Source organism: Lonchura striata, chromosome Z (assembly GCF_046129695.1).
Source record: "Lonchura striata isolate bLonStr1 chromosome Z, bLonStr1.mat, whole genome shotgun sequence".
Taxonomy (NCBI): Eukaryota; Metazoa; Chordata; class Aves; order Passeriformes; family Estrildidae; genus Lonchura; species Lonchura striata.
This window is the reverse complement of record NC_134642.1, coordinates 4,300,817-4,318,967: the sequence shown is the minus strand read 5'-3', so window position 1 is coordinate 4,318,967 and position 18,151 is coordinate 4,300,817. Positions and strand designations below refer to the sequence as shown.

General features: G+C 36.4%; 1 pseudogene; it reads left to right on the top strand.

Moving 5' to 3' along the window:
* The first annotated feature begins 1,385 nt into the window (after window positions 1–1,385).
* On the top strand, window positions 1,386–9,651 carry LOC144248237 (S-adenosylmethionine synthase-like; annotated as a pseudogene).
* The last annotated feature ends 8,500 nt before the right edge of the window (window positions 9,652–18,151 follow it).

Sequence of the window (18,151 nt, the reverse complement as noted above, 5' to 3'; positions counted from 1 at the left end):
TCCAAAGGGGTGATTTTTACTTTCAGTGACTGGCCTCTTGCAGCACACTAGCTCCTGCTTATGTTGCCACAGGCCGTACATTCTACCTTCTTGCAGCTGAGATATCATTTTGCTTTATTTTTTTGAGGGTTGACTTTGTTACATTTGTTTAAGTGATCTGCCTTCATTACTGATTTTATTACCTCATGTACCTCACTATTGGGAAGTTTCCTGAAGTGAAGTTGTGCCCCTTCCTAGCATTGAAATCCTCAGAATGAGCACATATCTCTTGTGAGATGTTCACTGGTGGCGTGGTAAGAAACGTAGTTTGCTCATAATGGACAGTTGTAAATCCTTCTCTTGTCAGCAAAGTTGTACCTGCGTTTCAGTACCATTCTTGCTGCTGTTTAACATGCTTAGGTTTTGGTGCATCATTTTTGGAAATGATGAATGATTAAGAGAAGCTGAGTTTGCCATAATGTATAACAGCAGTGTAGAGCTGCTCAGACACAACTATTGTTATTCCTAAGCAGCTTTTTGACACTGCTATATTCAGGTGCTCTGGTGTGTTGTTGCCCTGTGTTCTGAAACTAGCCAAAGGGAAACAGTGCTTCCAAATGGGCAGGCCTTCTTTGCTTAGTTTGGATACTTGAGTCTATCTGCTTTCTACCAGTGCCTGTCCATTGAGACAAAAAGTCTTTAAAATGAATTGTGAGAGCCTGACCATTAATGAATCAAAAATTTATTGAGCTAGGGTATAGCTTTCAGTTTCAGAATTCAAGGTAATGAACTTGTAATGAACCCACTGACTTCATCCCTATTTCTACAGAGCGTGCTCTTTTGTTGTTCTACGGCTCCTGACTTAGCCACAATATTGTGGAAGGACAGAGCAGTTCTTCAAAATGGATCTGTATTGAACATTTGTTTTCACATAAAGAGAGATTCATTTCTGCACAGTTCACTACTGCAGCTGAGTAAAAAGTATGGATATTACACCTAGTTGAAAACATCATTTAGCCCTACAAATTCAAATAAAATCTGTGGTCTGTGTTAATATCTTAAAATGCTCTTTAGTTAGCACTTAGAATAAAGAGTAATAATGGAGAATCAACGAATTCTGCCAAGAGCAGTGAACTTTGGATTACTTATGTCCACATTTCTTTCATCATGATACACCACTTCTGTACAGTTTAGGAGGTTACCCACACTGAAGTCTTAGGAAAGAAGTGTCTGTAGCAGTGCATTGTAAAAGCCATCAAGATCAATCTTACCTACTGAACCTTTGGGGAACAAACAGGAGGAGCAATGACATCAGCAATTGGCATTAAGACATTAACCTTTCCACTTCACCTTCTGCTTGTGTTTCTTCTGTAGTCCAGTTGCAGGCCTGCTAAAGATATCAAAACATGTCAGAAAAAGAAAAACTATTTATTTTTACCTAAGAATCTGTTGCTGAAGAACATTCTGGTAAGTAAAAACGTGGATTGTATTTTTGCTTTTATTGATACTCACAGAGAAGAATGCTATCAGATGGATGTTCAGTGAGATCTCCAATGGAGGAAAAAAAAAAAGAATAATTATTTTGAATAGATTTTGGATTAATGTCTTTGCTTGACTAGTATTTGTCTTATTTGTTTAGCATGCAATATAATCTGACATAGGTAACTTTAAACTTTTGCTTGAGAACAGCATGGATCAGTCTACAGGTAGAAGTGGAGTTGCCATGTGTACTAGTGTTACAATTTCATTTTTTTTATTCTGTAATGAAAAAAGTAATACTTTATGCACAAATATATTATAGGTGATCTTTAAACTTTGATTCTCTGGCATGTTTGGAATAGTAAGCATTAATTTACATCAGAGCTGCTTTCCAGATACTGCTGTAATACTGCATATGTCTATTTGTCACATCTTTACTAGCACACGTTTACAAGCTTAGGATGTAGAAAACCATTGTATTTTCCAGGTCTTGAACTGCAAGACAATGCTTCAGCTCTAATTGCTCACTAAATTAAGCTATCTGCCATACAGCTTTTTTTGAATAGTATTTTTCTAGAAGCTACTTTTGAATAGTCTTTATTTAGAACTGAGTCACTGGAGGAAGTTCGAACCTCCAAGACACATGGTAATGACTCAAATTTAGAAAAGGTAGTGCTTTGAAATGGAGCATTTAATGTCAAGAGTAAAACATTGCCTCTTACCTTTTCCATAGTAGAAGAAAAGACCAAAAAAAGAAAAAAAAAGAAGTGAAGAAGTGATAGAGGGTGGTGTCAAACACTAAAGTTTGTGGTGACTTTTTCTTGTGTATCTATATTCTTACTCATTAGAGGGGAATGGTGCAGTGTGAGACCAGTTATACTACCACTTTTCTGCTGTAAAACAGAGCACTGCATGTTGTAATGGTGCGCTTAGGCAATAAAACTTACCAGTGGTTAAAGGTTATGCCATTCCTGCTTGAGCCATGCAGGGAATGAGTTTCTCAGTCTTCAGAACTCAGTTTACCTCAGGGTCTCAAACTGGCCAGGTGACATGGCATTTCTAATTTTGTGCTTGCTTTCTCAAATGACTTCTGGGTCTGAAATTATGACCACATGTTGTTTCTGCCTTTCATCTTATGTCCTTGTGTCTTCAAGCAGTGGTCTGTTTTTATCAGTGAAGGTGAAATATAACTGATGGACCTGATATAATTGTTAGTCTTTGAGTAGCAATAAATTCCAGAAGGATAATGATTAAGGTGGGAAATAATGCAACACAAAGAGCTGAAGACAGGATTTACAGCTATCAAGATGGTGATGTTGGCTTTTTTCCAATACTCTAAATTGCTGGACTTACTTTGCAAATTATTAAGAAACGCAGTTAAATGTTTACTTTTAGCTTGTTTGGGAAAAATGCTTGAAATAAAATGTAAAAAGTACAGAAATTGTTGATTCATGTTGTGAAAATTATGTCAGTGAAGAAGCAACCTGTGTATTTCCATAAGAAAATCTCATGAGGACATTGAGACCACTGTAACCTATGTGAATAAAAGGGCTTCATGTATTTTTAGTGTTCATGCTTTGCTTTTGGTTATAATTTGTATTTGAGTGTGGTGGTATGGATGGCATAATGGTTCATCAAAACTACCTGATAGCATTTCTCCATTTTCTTTGCTTTTAGGATTGTGATGAGAGATAATTACAGTTCTCATACTAAAATTCTGTTTATACTTAAACTCTGCATTGAATTACAGATCTTTTAGAATACAGAGTATCTTTACTCTTGACTTATAATTTCATCCAATTTAAGGTGGCATGTTTGTGTGCTTCCTGACCAGATTATCTGTAGAAGTAAATAAGTAGTTTAAGGTGGATATTCAGTTATGCCTCTCCATTAATTTTCTCTGTGGGCCCTCAAGAGATGCTATTTTCAATTGGCAATGACATGTATAATTATATAGACTGTTACAAACTGTGTGGATGTCTGGCTCACTAATACAGATGATCTTGTAAATCCAGCTGTGTACCTGTGTGGCTGAGTGTATTTTGGATGGCTTTTTTTTTTTTTTTTTGTAATGATGATGGGTGAAAATTAATTCATATACCTCAGCTGGTTTTATAGATATGCTACCTCTCTCAGCTTGTATTTTTGAAGTAATAACAGAGATTGCTTGCACTGGTTCAGTTATCCTGATGAGACAATCCCAGTTTGTCCCCTAACTTGTTCATTAACTTTTAACAAACCAAATGCCTTTGATATACTCAGGTCTCATGTGGAAAATAGATCATAGGTGCTAAAGACAGTACAGGAAAAATCTTTTTTCTCCAGCGCTTCTTTCCCAAAACAGGAAGACCATCACTTCAGAAATGTAACTGTAAAAAATGGTGAGAGGCCAATGCTTGACCCTGAGAAAATGTTTGCAGTAGCTTTTCTGAACGTGAATGGGCCAGATAACAGTGCATAATTGCAGGAGCAGACTTCAATATAATGTACCTTTTGTAAGGATAACAATTCCTTTTGTCATCCACAAAAACTGACACACGATATTTCAGAGGTCTACACTGCAGGTACAGAGGTGCAGACCTTTGACAGTTATAAAATACAGATCAAAACAGGTAATACACACAGAAAATGCAACACAAAGTTTAAAACAAAAGAGGAGAAGGATGCAAAATTGCAAAAGAAAGGTCTTGGCTTAAATACTTCTTCCAAAATTGCTGCAGAGTATTTAATTCTCCTGAAATTATCTGGATTATTTGAGATGCCTTTGCAGGCATTCTTCATTGTCCCTTCACCAAGTAGGCTGCTGGCCTGTGCAGGTGATAGTAAAATGTCAGAACTGACTTGAGGCGATAAGTGACAACAGGGTAAGACATACCTTTCAGGTTGTAAGTTAATAAAATTACTTCTTGACAGATGCCCAAAAACCAGAAGTCTCTAAACCACTGGAAATTACATTTTATTAAGAAATCAATTTTTTTTTTAATCACAAGAAAGAAATGTGATACCTGTCTTATTTTTATCTTCTAGATAAGCTATGTGATCAGATAACGGATGCTGTTCTAGATGTTCATCTCAGAATTGAGTCAGATGCCAAGGTTACCTGTGATAAGTACAATACAGATAGAAAAACAGATTAATGAAATACAACATGTAATCAATGTAGATATAATGTCTTTTGTTCCAGAATTCCTCCAATAGCTGGCTACCAGTCAAGACTTTCACAGTCAGTAAAGAGCTCAGCTGTGGCACTCTGATTCAGAAGAGAAGGAAAAGGAGGGAAGAAGCTGAAAAAATGTACAGAATAAAGGAAAGACATAGTACTCCAGTGCAAATGAAAAATTAAGAAATGTAGTAAGTGGTGGTATCATGGAAAAGTAGGTTTGTCAGGGTGGATGTTACTGAGGAATCTAATAAAATCAGGGAAAAATTGAAGTGTGGAAAGATATATGTCAAAGTCCATGTCTTCACAAAGTAATTAGGTCAATGCCTTTTGTTCACAGAAGGATAAGGTCATTTGAATGTGATTCTGATCAAAGTGGCTTGCTATTTTGTGTGACTTTCCATTAAGACTATGCACGGATTTGTTACTTGCAATAGAGGCTATGAACATGTTACCAAATTGGAATGAGCTGGACTGCCACAGAAAAATGGACACAGAAAGGGAATGTACCTAAAAAGCTTTCCAAATACAGTGATTTTATTTCTAGAACAAGCCATCAAGGCCATAATTACAGCACAGAGGACTAGCTCAATCTCAAACACAATGATCTAAAATTTTTCATCCGAAACATCACATGTGATCCTTGGTGCCCAGATGTGAGCAGTGAGATGTGAGGGGAGGGTTTAGCATATGTGTTAGACTTGACGAAGCTTGTATTTCAATACTTCAGGCAGTCATGCTTCTAAAACTGCTGAAAAGTAGAAGATGGCAACAGAGGAATGCTGCAAAAATGTCAAGAGAAAATGTGTGTAAGATGTGAGAAACAGGTGTGACATGATTACATAGACCTAGTAGATCATATTGTTGTACTAAATTTTTTTGTGATTGTATGCTATATGTTTTTACATAAAACAGAGAAGTTTGCAGACCAGATGGACTTTTGAAACAAACAACAAAATAAAATATTAAACAATTCTGTACAAAATCTCTAAAGAAGTTGCATAGCATCTTGCTCCAGGATCTTGTTGAATCCAGAAGTTTTTGTGGTTTCCATGGACAACAAGGACTGGTAATACCACCTGTTAATAAATTAGGTTACTTTGGCTTCAGAAAAACACTGAGTTGAAATTCTTGTATTTGGAGAAACAGCCTTATGTACTTGATCTGCTCTTACAGACATTTGCTTCTAGACAATATAAAGATAGGATAATTGGCTATGATGGGCCCCAAATGCATGCGGGCTTTTAAATGTTCATATCAGCTGAAGAGAACAGTCATTGCACAAAGACCCATAACTGTGCTGAGGCTTTACACTGAGTTTCCCCTGTGATTAATACTTTGTTCACAGAATAATCCTCAGGATCTCTCTGTATAACAGCATAAGTAAAATTCTGAGATTTTACTGACTGATTTTTACTGATTTTTACTGATTTTTATTTTCTCCAGAGTGTGTGGCAAAAGCTGGAATGATTTTGCTTTGTGGAGAGATCACATCTCAGGCTATAGTACATTATAAACAAATTTTAAGAAGGACCCTTAAGACGATAGCATATGATGACTCTTCCAAAAGTGAGCAAGATGCATGGTGCTGATAATGCTATTTGCATGTTGAAATGATGTATGGGCCATTCACTTAAGAATTGGACTTGATGATCATTGTGGGTCACTTCCAACTCAGAATATTTTGTATTCTCTGTGATTCCACAATGAGATCCTACATGTGTTCATTCATGGGTCTGCTCACGTGGCGAAAGTAATGTTTTTATGGTCTTCTGAAGAATAAAATGAAGTGTGTATCCAGGCCTTGGAGAAGACTCACAACTGTTGTTGATATGTATTTCTCACTGATGGTATTGAAGGAGTTATTTTAAGGTGGCATATTTGTAGAAGACTTAGCCTTGAAAGTGTCAGGTATCTCTTGTGTCACCCTGTTCTTTTGAGAGTTTTAAAGTTCTAAAAGTTTTCAATGCTTTCTTATGTTTACATATTTATACTGCTGTTCTCACACACTGTTCATATAAACAATGGTTGTTTTGCATTCTTCTTTGTGGGAGGAGAGAATTGATAGACTGTTGGTTTGACCCATGTGATTGGAGAGGTGGCAATTTCACCCTGCAATCCACTGTCACTTTTGCTATTCTGTATATAGTGAAATCAGAAAATAAAGTTTACTCTTTTGGTTCTTTTTCTTCCCTCTTTATGTAAGAGGTGTCTGTGAGTTATTTGTGTCATAGTGTGACATTCTTGCTTTTCTGATGCAGAAGAGCATTTGGACATTGGCATTCTGATGCATTTGGACAAATGTCAGAAGTGGCTACATATGTAGCTTTGTACAATGAAAGCTTTAACACTGATGTTCCTTGTCCTTGGGGTGTACAAGCCTTTGACATTGGAAGTTCACACCAAAAGAATTCTTCATGTTTTCTTTATATGCATCCTGAAGGAGTTTCCTTCCAGCAGTTGAACTATTTACATCACTACTCCCCTTCAGTCTTCCCTATTCACGTATGATGTGTACTTTTTCCTTTAATTCAATTGAATCCTAGAACAAACTACAAGAAAAATGTAATACCAGTTTCTGGTACCAGTTTTCAAACTCTTCTCCCAGGTTTAATACCCAAATGGTTTGAATCCTAGTCAAAAAAAGCAATGCCATAACAAACAATAGCATAATAAGTGCTTTGGCAGGGTGGCTTGTAGGATTACATGCATCCTATCAGTTTCAAAAATTCAAGCTTGGCTTAATAGCATTAACCTACCCACATCCTGAAACTGGTAAATAAGTGTGCTGATTGTCTGCTTCTGTTAACAATAAAAAATGTAGTACAGGAAGCTCACATGCATATAATTTAAAAAGTTTTAGCCAAGACAACTAGATAATCCTTAAAATCTTCTCTGGCAATTTGTGAACTCTCGGGAATGTATGAGCTAACTTTACATAAGACTGGACTATAAGACTTGCACAGTTTTAGTGGCCCTAGAACAACAATGTAAAGAAATCAAGCAAGCTGTATCCCATGGCAAGACTGATGATGACATTGGAGCAGGGGATCAGGAAATTCCAGGCACTTACTCATATCTAGTTTAAGCACAAGCAGTTACAATTACAATGGACTGGAACCTTTCCTTAAAAACTGTTGTGAAAATTGCAAGAATTAGCAGTTGAGCACTGTGCACTCCCTTAATCACCTGTATAATCTGTATGAACACAGCCTTCACCAGTTTCAAGGCAAGTGGCTTTCCCCATATTCAGTGGCCTTAACAGCTACAATTAAGGTTTTTGTCAGCTTCTGATCTTTCAAGTCCTTTAGCCTGGCAAACATTTTTGTGTCATTTGTGGGGAGAAGACTGAGCAGTCTTGATGAACTTTTTGTTAATGAAGCCTTTGTAGTGGATTCTTATGGATGTGTGAGGCAGAGCCATTCTGGGGAACCAGTCCCTGTGTGGCTGTAATTTTTGCACATAAATGTTATTTCAGGCTAGTTGTATGTGAAGGGTATTAATTCTGCATATTACTGCTGTCTCTTGCTAAGCTTGGGTGATTCTGAAGTACTATGAGACTAAGGTGCAGAATAGAAAGAGAACGTGGAAATAGGTGGCTTATTTCCCCATTTTTCAATGCAATTTCCCTATTATTAATGCAGGGTTTGATTTTAGGCTATGCCACTGATGAAACTGAGGAATGTATGCCCTTAGCAGTCCTTCTGGCACACAAACTGATTGTAAGCATAAGGGCTGGAATGGAATGGAACATGGCCCTGGGTCAGACCAGATGGGAAAACATAGGTTTCTACCAGATGCATGTTACAACTCACACTGTAAGGGTGAGAAGCACCAGAAATCATTTACCCTGTCTGCTACTATATTAAAATTTATGTTTGTCAAAAATGGTGCAGTCATTCTTGTGTTCCAAGGTGATGTGAGTTTCATAAGGTATGTTTGCATATAACACGTTTGTTTATTCTATCACTGTCTGAGCAGGTCTCTTCAAAACAATACTCCTATTTTCCTTGTTTCCCCTGGAAATAAGGAGCATTAACAAATTACCAACAATGAGGTTTGGGTTTTTTTCTAAATAATTACAAGCTGCTGACAGCTGTGTTACTCTGCTTAGTGGATTAGTCACTGAGCCTACTGCAAGAGTGATGCACTTTGGCTGTTTCAAAGACAGTAAGTTCTGCAGGTGTGAAACCTGCAGGACAGGAAAGGCAAAGCATACATGTGGTGTTTCCAATACAGCAAAGTGTTCTACTCTCAATTTCTGTTATTTAGTGTGGATAAAGTGCACTGAGTGCACTTAATATATTGCTACTGTTGCTGCAATACAACATGGATTGTGTCCCTGCCTCTTCTTAGGAGAGTACAGAACATGTAAACAGGCTGATTGATATATGATGTATCTATTCAATTATGTTGAAGAGTAGAAAAGTAGAGAGACCACTTTGGTCTGTAAGAAAATGGGTACTAAGGATGGAGCAATACCAGTTTATACTTGCAAAAAAACTGTGTAAAAGGGGGTAAAGGATACAGCCTATCATATTATTTACAGTTGTTCATTTTAGCACAGCTCTCCAAAATTTATTGCTAATACACAATTTGAAGTTATGTTAACATGGCAAAGCAGATTGATTAGCATCAGCTGCTAAAATCATGGGATTGTGTGGCTTTTGTGTTTATTTTACTTTTCTGTGGCAATGCATGCAATATCCCATAGTTAACCCTTTTGGTAGTGTTTTTATTTTCCTGCATTAAGCATTGACAACAATTCATCATTTTTCATCTCATTTCTTTTCATCTGTTTATCTTTAGCTGCAGAAAAGCTGTGAGGTTTATTTCCAGCTTTCAGACAAGTGCTTTTGGCTGTGAGTGTTTATTTTGGCCCTGAGTGTGTTCATCGTCCATTTTTTTTTCCTCACTAGGTCCCGATGGAATACAAGGAATATAACAGTGTACTGGAGCCCATCTGAGTGCACACACTTGTGATTTCAGTAAATTATGCACTGGACATACTGCTACAGCAAATACAGATTTAAAAATAGTGGATTAATGCCATTTATCCTCTTTCAGGATGGAATTTCTCATCTCTCCGGAGTTCATTTATCAGCATGATTTGCCAGCTTTACTAATCTGACAGAGAGGCAGTGTATCTGTCTTGGTTGAGTTAGATCAACTCATAAAGTTGTAGGAGGCAGGCAAAATCTGTGCAAGAATTTGGGACCATTGTCAGGGGCACAGGAAGGAAGAAAGAAGAAAGAAGTGTAGTATCAGTTGTGTCACCACTGAGCCATTAATGAGAACTGAGCTAGAATTTCTCAGTACTCTTGTGCTGAAAACATTGAGCTGCAGTTTCATTAAGCCCCTGCTTTCCATTTAGTATGTGTATCTAGCTGAACCTTGTTAACCTTTTAGATTGTATATGATCTGTTTTTGTCTCGCTAAGTTCTTGGTCTTCATCAAAGTGTTGCTGAGTGAAGATTTTGACCAGTAACCCAGAGACAGCATTTCATCATTGATGATTTGAAGGGAGCAACACAACATGGATTGTCATTTTTACAGTTGTGCTGCATTGTTAAAGGTTTTCAAAAGTGACTGCAGCACAGATGGCTTAGTATATTTCTGAAGAGTACTCCAGCCATCTAGTGAATTCTTTCATTAAACAGTTGCCTGGGAATGTGAACATTGTGAAAAAAGTCATATACATGACAAATAGAAAAGAAAGCTGTACTCAATAACCTAATATGGTATTGGATGAGCTATTGTATCTTGTGAATAAATTTAGTTATTTGTCCTTCAGGCTGATGCTGGACTGACTGGCCAGAAGGTCATTCTTGATAAGTACAGATGCTGAGGAGTCCATGGTGGAGGTGCATTCTCTGGAAAAGATCCCTCCCAAGTTGATAGTTCTGCAGCATATGTAGCCCATCAGATTGCAAAATCTCTCAAGAAAGCTGGTCTCTGTAGAAGAGTATTAACCCAGATAAGACCAACTGTAAAAGTAATACGCCAAATTCTGAAACCCAAATTCTGTTTCAGAGGACATACCACCACCACAGCCTCTCTCCAGTTTCAGAAGAGGTTTTCTCATAGTAAAATTTAGCTCCTGAAATTTTTTAGGAGCCTTATGAGGGAAGCCAAAGACAGGGGTCAGGATGGTCCTAAAACAAAGACTACGTTCTCAGTAATGTTCTTTTCCCAACTCCTTTGTCATCCCAGGTCTAGGTACTTCTTTGCATCATCGTTGCATTTTAGTTGTTCTGCACACACCTGCGTGCCCAGCACCCCAGCCTGGGCTGCACAGCACCTTACAGTCACAGGAGCACTTCCTAGACGTAGCTGTTCAACTTGCAACTTGCAGTACAGTCGTATTGGATGTAACTAGTCTGTTTTAAGCTGCACTTGCAATTGCCTTAATTTGTTCCTAGTATTCTCCTCTGGTATAGGGTGTGGTTAAAACAAAATTCAACTGTTTTAGAGTTTAAGGCAAGAACAACTTCCATTAGACTTATATGCTCAGACAAAAAACAATGCACTTCCTTGTGCATGAATTTTTTGATAACAGTCAAAGAAGTAGAAAGAGATATTTCACTGACAACTTGACACTTTCACACGAACACAATGTGACTATTAAAGTGACATTTGCCTAGACAATTTGCAATACTAGTTTATATATATACTTGTTCTGAGTAGCTGCTGTGTCCTAAGTAAGTAAAATGTAGCAGCAATCTAGCCAATGTTTTGCTGCAGTGGGTGTTTAAATCTTTTTTCTTTCTCTATGGAGCAGAGGAGAAGCCCACTGCATGTGATTATGATCCACAATGTAGCATCCAAACATTCCAATTAGCAACAAGGTTTCTTGCTTCAGATGTTGTGCATGTGTTTGACACCTGATAGTTTGCAATTAGTCAATAAAAGTGTAGATTTGGAATAAACCAAGCACAAATAAGTTTTGGTTACCAAATTGTTGACAATTTTTTTTTCCCAAAGGAGAGAATACAAACTTCTGATATCTTTGTATACACATTATAAGAGTCATTTTTGAACATGTATATCACATATTTTTGAGTTAGGTGGGAATGTTGTTATTCTAGTAATTCTCAAAGTCTCTCCTTAAATACCTGAACCTGTCTCTAGACAAAGAAAGAGTAATCTTTTTAACAGCAAAAATTTTAACAGCAAATTATGGAGATATCAGATGCTAGCAATGCTGATAAAATGGGAAGACAGGAGACCAAAAAAGTCAATGTCTTTTGAAGTTTTCAAAGGCTGGATTAAAGATTAACAAAAGGAATAATATGTGAAATGGAAATGTAAAATTGACTTCAGCCTGCTTCTGTGTGCTACACTGAAACCTTGCCAGCCTTCACTGAGGCTGACAGCTATGGCTGTCCTATGGAAGTTATTTTCATGGTAAACATCCCTCACAACAAAAGAAAAAAGTGGATAATAGAGGTAACTGCAGTCTAATTAGATGTATATTAACACAATATTATTTAGTGTTACAAAGAATTGTCAGCTTATTGGTTAATGGCAAATGGATGTCATTATCTCATAATTAGTTAAGGGGAAGGTAGTCACAATTAAAACAGTTTCTAAAAAAAAATAAAACAAAACAAAAGGAAAAAGCCAAAACCAAGCCATAAATATTTGTAGCATTTAGAATCTCCAATCTTTAAGGCATGAAATCCTTGTATCTACCTGAAACTGAAGGATGAAGAATGTCAGTAGCTGAGGATGACAGAAAGTACCTCTTCTGTTTTAAAGGACTGTCAGCTATGACTGATATTTGACCAGGCTCTGAGGAAAACATAATTTTTTAACATGAAAGACAAATAGCAAAAAGATATTTCCTAACTTTCCTTATGGCAACAGGATGTTAGTAAACTCTACCCTGATACATATAATAAGCCTTTCCTTTCACTTAAGCAAAAAGCAGGAAGGACTATGTTAATTGTATTTGGGTTGTATGCTTGTGTTCTACAGCTATCATATGCTATCCATCTCACACCCTCTTGCCATCTCTGTGTTCCAGTATGGAACATCAGATAGATCTGAAGAACTGCTTGAAATTGTCCATAAAAACTTTGATCTATGCCTTGGAGTTATTATAATGTTTGTGTAATGCTAGTATTTACTGTATGGAATAATTTTTAATGATCTCTGTTACAGTTTAATTATCTGACTTATAATCTCAAGAAAGTCACCTCCATAATAAATCTCTAATTGATATAATTTCTGCTCTTTCCTTATCCATGCACCCATGCACCCAGTACAACATACAAGAACCAATTGATAAAGTGCACTAAGACCAGCCTAAATTACACCGTGTACACCTACCAGTAACTCTGGTAGTGAGCTGTGTTGCACTTCATTAGCCAGTGGTAGTATGCCTGGTGAAGCAGAATTAAAGTTTAACATTAGACAGTCAGGTTTTCCAGTCTGTTTACAGGGTATGTAAGGCTCCAAGTCTCTGCCTTATGTGAAGTGCAACAGAAACTTTGGCTCTTTCAATGAAAATTTTTGAAATTTTTGAAAATCTGAAACGTTTGTTTCAATTCATGAAAGAAATGTTGGGCTCTGTGCCTTTGATATTCAGGTGGAAACAACTTGTGAGACAGCTGAAAGGCTTTGGTGCTTCATGTCACAGTTTGGATACAGCAAAACTTAACTAAGAAGGAATCCATGTTTCTTAAATGCTCAGATCTGAACCACTGTAATGAAACCATTGTAATTGAACAACTGTATAAATTTAAAAACCAGAACAAGGACAGCCATGAAATGAATGTTCTTGAAGGTAAAATTCACTTGTGATCAGAAGTGTCACTGAGGCTACCATACAACCAGACAGGACATGCAATCCCAAACCTATTAACACTGCCTTTTGCAGCCCACCATTTCTGGAATATTTCTGGGCTGAAATAGCAGGTCTTTTAGAAAAATACAATCCTTACATTTAAAGTAGCATGGGATTTACTCTTTTCTTTGAGAGAAGAAAGGACTGGACAAGATGAGCAGATCAGTACCTTGCCTTATCAGCAGTTACCAACCTACAGTCCACTGAGCTGTAATTTGACCCTAGAATTTTTTACTATTTTTCTCTCATTTGTGACTAACTCTTATGATTTTTTATGTAAACTTCAAGGTAACAGAACTTCTTGCCTTTGTGTAGTATGGCTTCCTGAACCCACATCTTTTCAGTCCTGAGGAACTTCCTAATCTCTTTGCTGGTTTTCACCAAACCTGATAGTCCTGGACCTCTTAGACATTTTTTGAAATACTCAACTAATGGAGAGAAACAGTATCTCTTTCCACTTTTACAGGAGCAACCACATTGTGAAAATTACTTGTATTTGATTTCTAACTTTCACAGTCTTTTTAAAGTTTTAATGTACGCAGCTCTATCTAGGAGATATTCACAATTAAATCATCTTTGGGTAACATGAATAATTTAGGCCTTGACGTGATCAGACATTAAAATGGTTGTGGATATTGATGCCATTTCTGTTCTGCCAGGGAAGTCTGCTATTGCTTACTCAATTAACTTTGTACTGAAGTGGATGAAGTGGGTGAAGTAACTTTAGGAGCTCCCTGTGAGAGGACAGCAGAAATAGCACAAATTGCTGTAATTATTTCAGTCAGAACTTCCATGACTACAGCTTTAGTTAAGGTGCTTCAGTTACATTTAAACAAATCAGTAGCAATATCCATTTCTGAACATTAGTCATTGTAATCCTACATATACTTAGCTCTTATGTAGTGTTATTTGTTTGCTTTGAACATTATAATTTTGTAGTTGCATCTGTGAAAATTGATGAACTCTTATGTTGTGATCATTTTATTAATTTATAGTCATTCTCTCAAACTTGAATTTTCCATGTATTGGAATTGGTTGTATAAATTTTCATTTAAGTTTATTTTGACCACTTCTGAAATGTAATAAAATGTAAAAAACAATCAGAGGACATGATTTTCCTTTTACTTTTCTGGCTGAATGCTTAAAATGCAGAGAGGGAATTCAAAACCATTTAGCTTATCTTTAAGAACTAGAGAGAATGAAAATGCTTGAATATCAAAAATAACAATTCTGGCAAAATTTGTCATTTAATTGGTAACTAAGACACAATGTTGGAATGCTATGGCTGCTGTAATACCAGGAAATTTTAATAAACAACTAAGATGTATGGCTACCTCACCCCTGTTAACAAAAGGATAAAGGCTCCAGTGATACGTCTAACCAAATGCAAAATAGCTGATTATACCCTTAGTCTCAAGCAAGTTTTTAAAAGCTTCTTCCTTTACAAAAACTGATCAATCCACTGCTCTGTTGATAGACTGGAGCTGGAGTGAGGTCAATGTACATCTGTACCTGCACCTTACCTGTCCTGGCAGAGTTAACTGGATCTAGCATAGGAGTGCTGCAGTCACTCCTTGTGACCTCTACATGAGGCACATTTTTTAGTTCCACAAAACTAATTTCTGCAAGTCTTTTGTGAGCAATTTTGCATTTTTATTTTATTTAATGACAAGTTTGGTTTTTATCACAGGACCTTTCATTGCCTGAACATAATCCAGTTTAGTTTGTATATGGCCATGTTGGCATAAAATCGATCATTAACCTTTATTAAAATTTGTTCAAATTGGTATTACCTAAGAAATGGTAATGTAGCTTGCTAATTTTGAAATGTCAGAGTAACTTCCACTTTTAGTAACGTAGAGGTACAATGTTTAAATGGCAAGGGATTGCAGAGATGACCACATAGTAAAATGACTATAATGGCCTTTAGAAAGAGACTTCAGTAAATGGGCATATAATCTCAATTTTACAGCTGTCTCAATTACAGCTAGTATCAATTCAACTGTCATAATACATCACTTTTCCAAAGTGAAACAGTGATGCTTTGGTTCTCATAGAATAAGACCATTTTGAGAAAAAGTCTTATGTTAAATTTAATAAAGAAATTATTTGTTCAGTTGAGGTGTCTGTTAATCATGGCTTATCAACAAACAAGTAAAACAACACCACCCAAAAAACCCCACAGTGTATTTCAGACAGTAACAAAACATACCTGAAACACTTCTTTCACTTTCCTTTCTGACTTCAAAGTTAAAGACCTTCTTCAAGGAATTGGATGGACTCCAAATCCTTCTTTCCTTTGTCATAATGTGATGTTTCAAGGAAGTCAGCACCAGCTGCAGAAGAAATCCCTAACTGCAGACTGGAACAGGTATAGTGTACATTCAATCTCCAGAGACCCTATCTACAAATTTCAGTGAGTTTTCTAAAAACCAGTAAATTAATTTTATTTATACAGGGTAGCTAATTTGCCCTATAAATAATTTTCCTAAAGAAGAGCAAAAAGATAAAAAAGATTCTTTGTTTGAAGCAAACAGAGAGAAGATGTATCTGCTTAATACGTCTAATCCAAAGTTAGAGACAAAACTATTGCTCCACAGAACCATTGAAGTCATTTTTCTTTAATTATTGGCATATTATCAGAAAAGAATAATTTAAACTGGAAACTCAGCTGTAAAGAAAGGGTTCCCAAATCAATAAATGAAGTTATTTAGTGAAATTAGAATGTACCATTCATACATAAAGATAAATTGAAATGTATTTAATTCCAATTGCTTCAAATACTGCTTTATTAACCTCAATATTTTAATATCAAATGAACAGGCTGTTATTTGAAATATCCAGCTAGAGCATATTATAAAAATCTCCCAACAGCAGGTATGAAAAAGTACATCTGCATAAAGAAAAAAAAAATACATCAGAAGAACACAGCAACTTATTTGCATTGCAACAAATACAAAAAGTAACATGAACAAAAAATGTGTGCTGCACAAAATTACCTGGGTGTAACACACAGGTGCTACTGACTTTTCACTTCCCAAATCTGCTGATTCTTGGTGGATTGTGTGAGGCAGAAATAAGCCTAAATATTTCAAATGGGTGCAGTTTCACTTAAACCTAGGCTGGCCAATTAGGAAAGAAAATGACTGGACGGAAGTGCCAGCTTGGCTCTAAGTGTGCCTTTGGTATATTTGTGATCTGAGACTAAATGGAGGGTCTCTATATTCAAATCAAAGATATTAAATTAAGAATGGTCAAGCCTGTTTTGTTTGCTTTGTGTGAGGATTAGCCTTATGACTCATTCTTTTGGACTACATCACAAGAACAATTGAAATAAAAAGTACAAACATTGAGAAGTATTTAATCTTTATTCTGAGATGTACTTCTAAAATAGATTTTCAGCTGTGCTGAACCTAATGAACCCTATCTAGATCTACAGAGACATTATTATGTGTGCCATTTTCTAGTTATATTTTGATTAAAGGTTATACAGAGAAATGCAAAGTAGAATGATAATTCATTGCTGTTTAATTAATTTGATCCCTGAGAAGCTGAAAGCAATTACTGGAATGAAAATTAAAGTGCTATCTTTACTACATGCTAATAGAAAAAAGGAACTTTTCATTTAATAATTCCCGAGTTTATGGTTCTGCCCTGCCTTGACCTTAAGACACCAGAGGAAATCCTTCTTTACCACTTCTCCACCCAAGGTTTTTTTGGCCAGAATGATTTGTGGAACATTCTGGGTGATGCTGTAGAAGAAAGAAGACTATGTGAGAGTTACAAGAGGAAGGCTGAAACAGAGCATTTTAATCAGGAGCTCAGGCATCCCACTGGAGTACAGTGGTTGTCAGAACTGGGATGCAAACTAGCAACTGATAGCACAACATTGTTTTCTTCTGCTTTTCAACAGCAACTGTGCCAGCATATAAATGGATAAGCCTTGCCACCTTTAGCAATTAAAAAACCCCCCCAAGCTTCTCAAGCTGCATAAATAAAAAGCATATTTTTTTTCTGACCATGTATTCTTAAAAACTGTAGCATTTTATCACACTTTTGCCTCAGCAATAAATGAAAATGGAGCCAGTCCCCACCACTGCAGAGCCTTCTGGACTCACTGAATGACCTGCTTGACCTCTCCTGTATTATCCTGGATATTTAAAACCATAGGCAGAAAAATATTGCCCGGGTAATCTTTTAAATTTTTTTAATCCAGAAAAGCTGCAATCATATCAAGGCTTTCCCACTTTATCTGCAGCAGTTGCAGTGCCAAATCCATCCTGTTTTTTTCAAGTGTAATGTTTCTGCTGGCTATCCTACATCTTTTGTTATACTTCCTTCATGTGTAACATAATTAGTCTTCATGCAATCTTTCTGAGAACAATTTCCCACTGTAAGCTATGACTGACCTATCTGAGCAATTTCAAGCATCAATTGGTTGAGCTTTTATTGTCAAACCTCACACTTGGTGCCTACCTGCATATAATTTTTTGACTGGAATTTTGAATATTTGTGTCAAGAGCCTTTTTCAACATAAACAGTAAACCCATAAAGTTTTAAATGTAATCAGTTTTCATAGATTAAATTTTATTTACTAATTTTTATACATTAAAAAGGTACACATTGATACAGAAACAAGATTCTCAGACAACACATTTAAAGGCATTTCAATCAGGCATTCT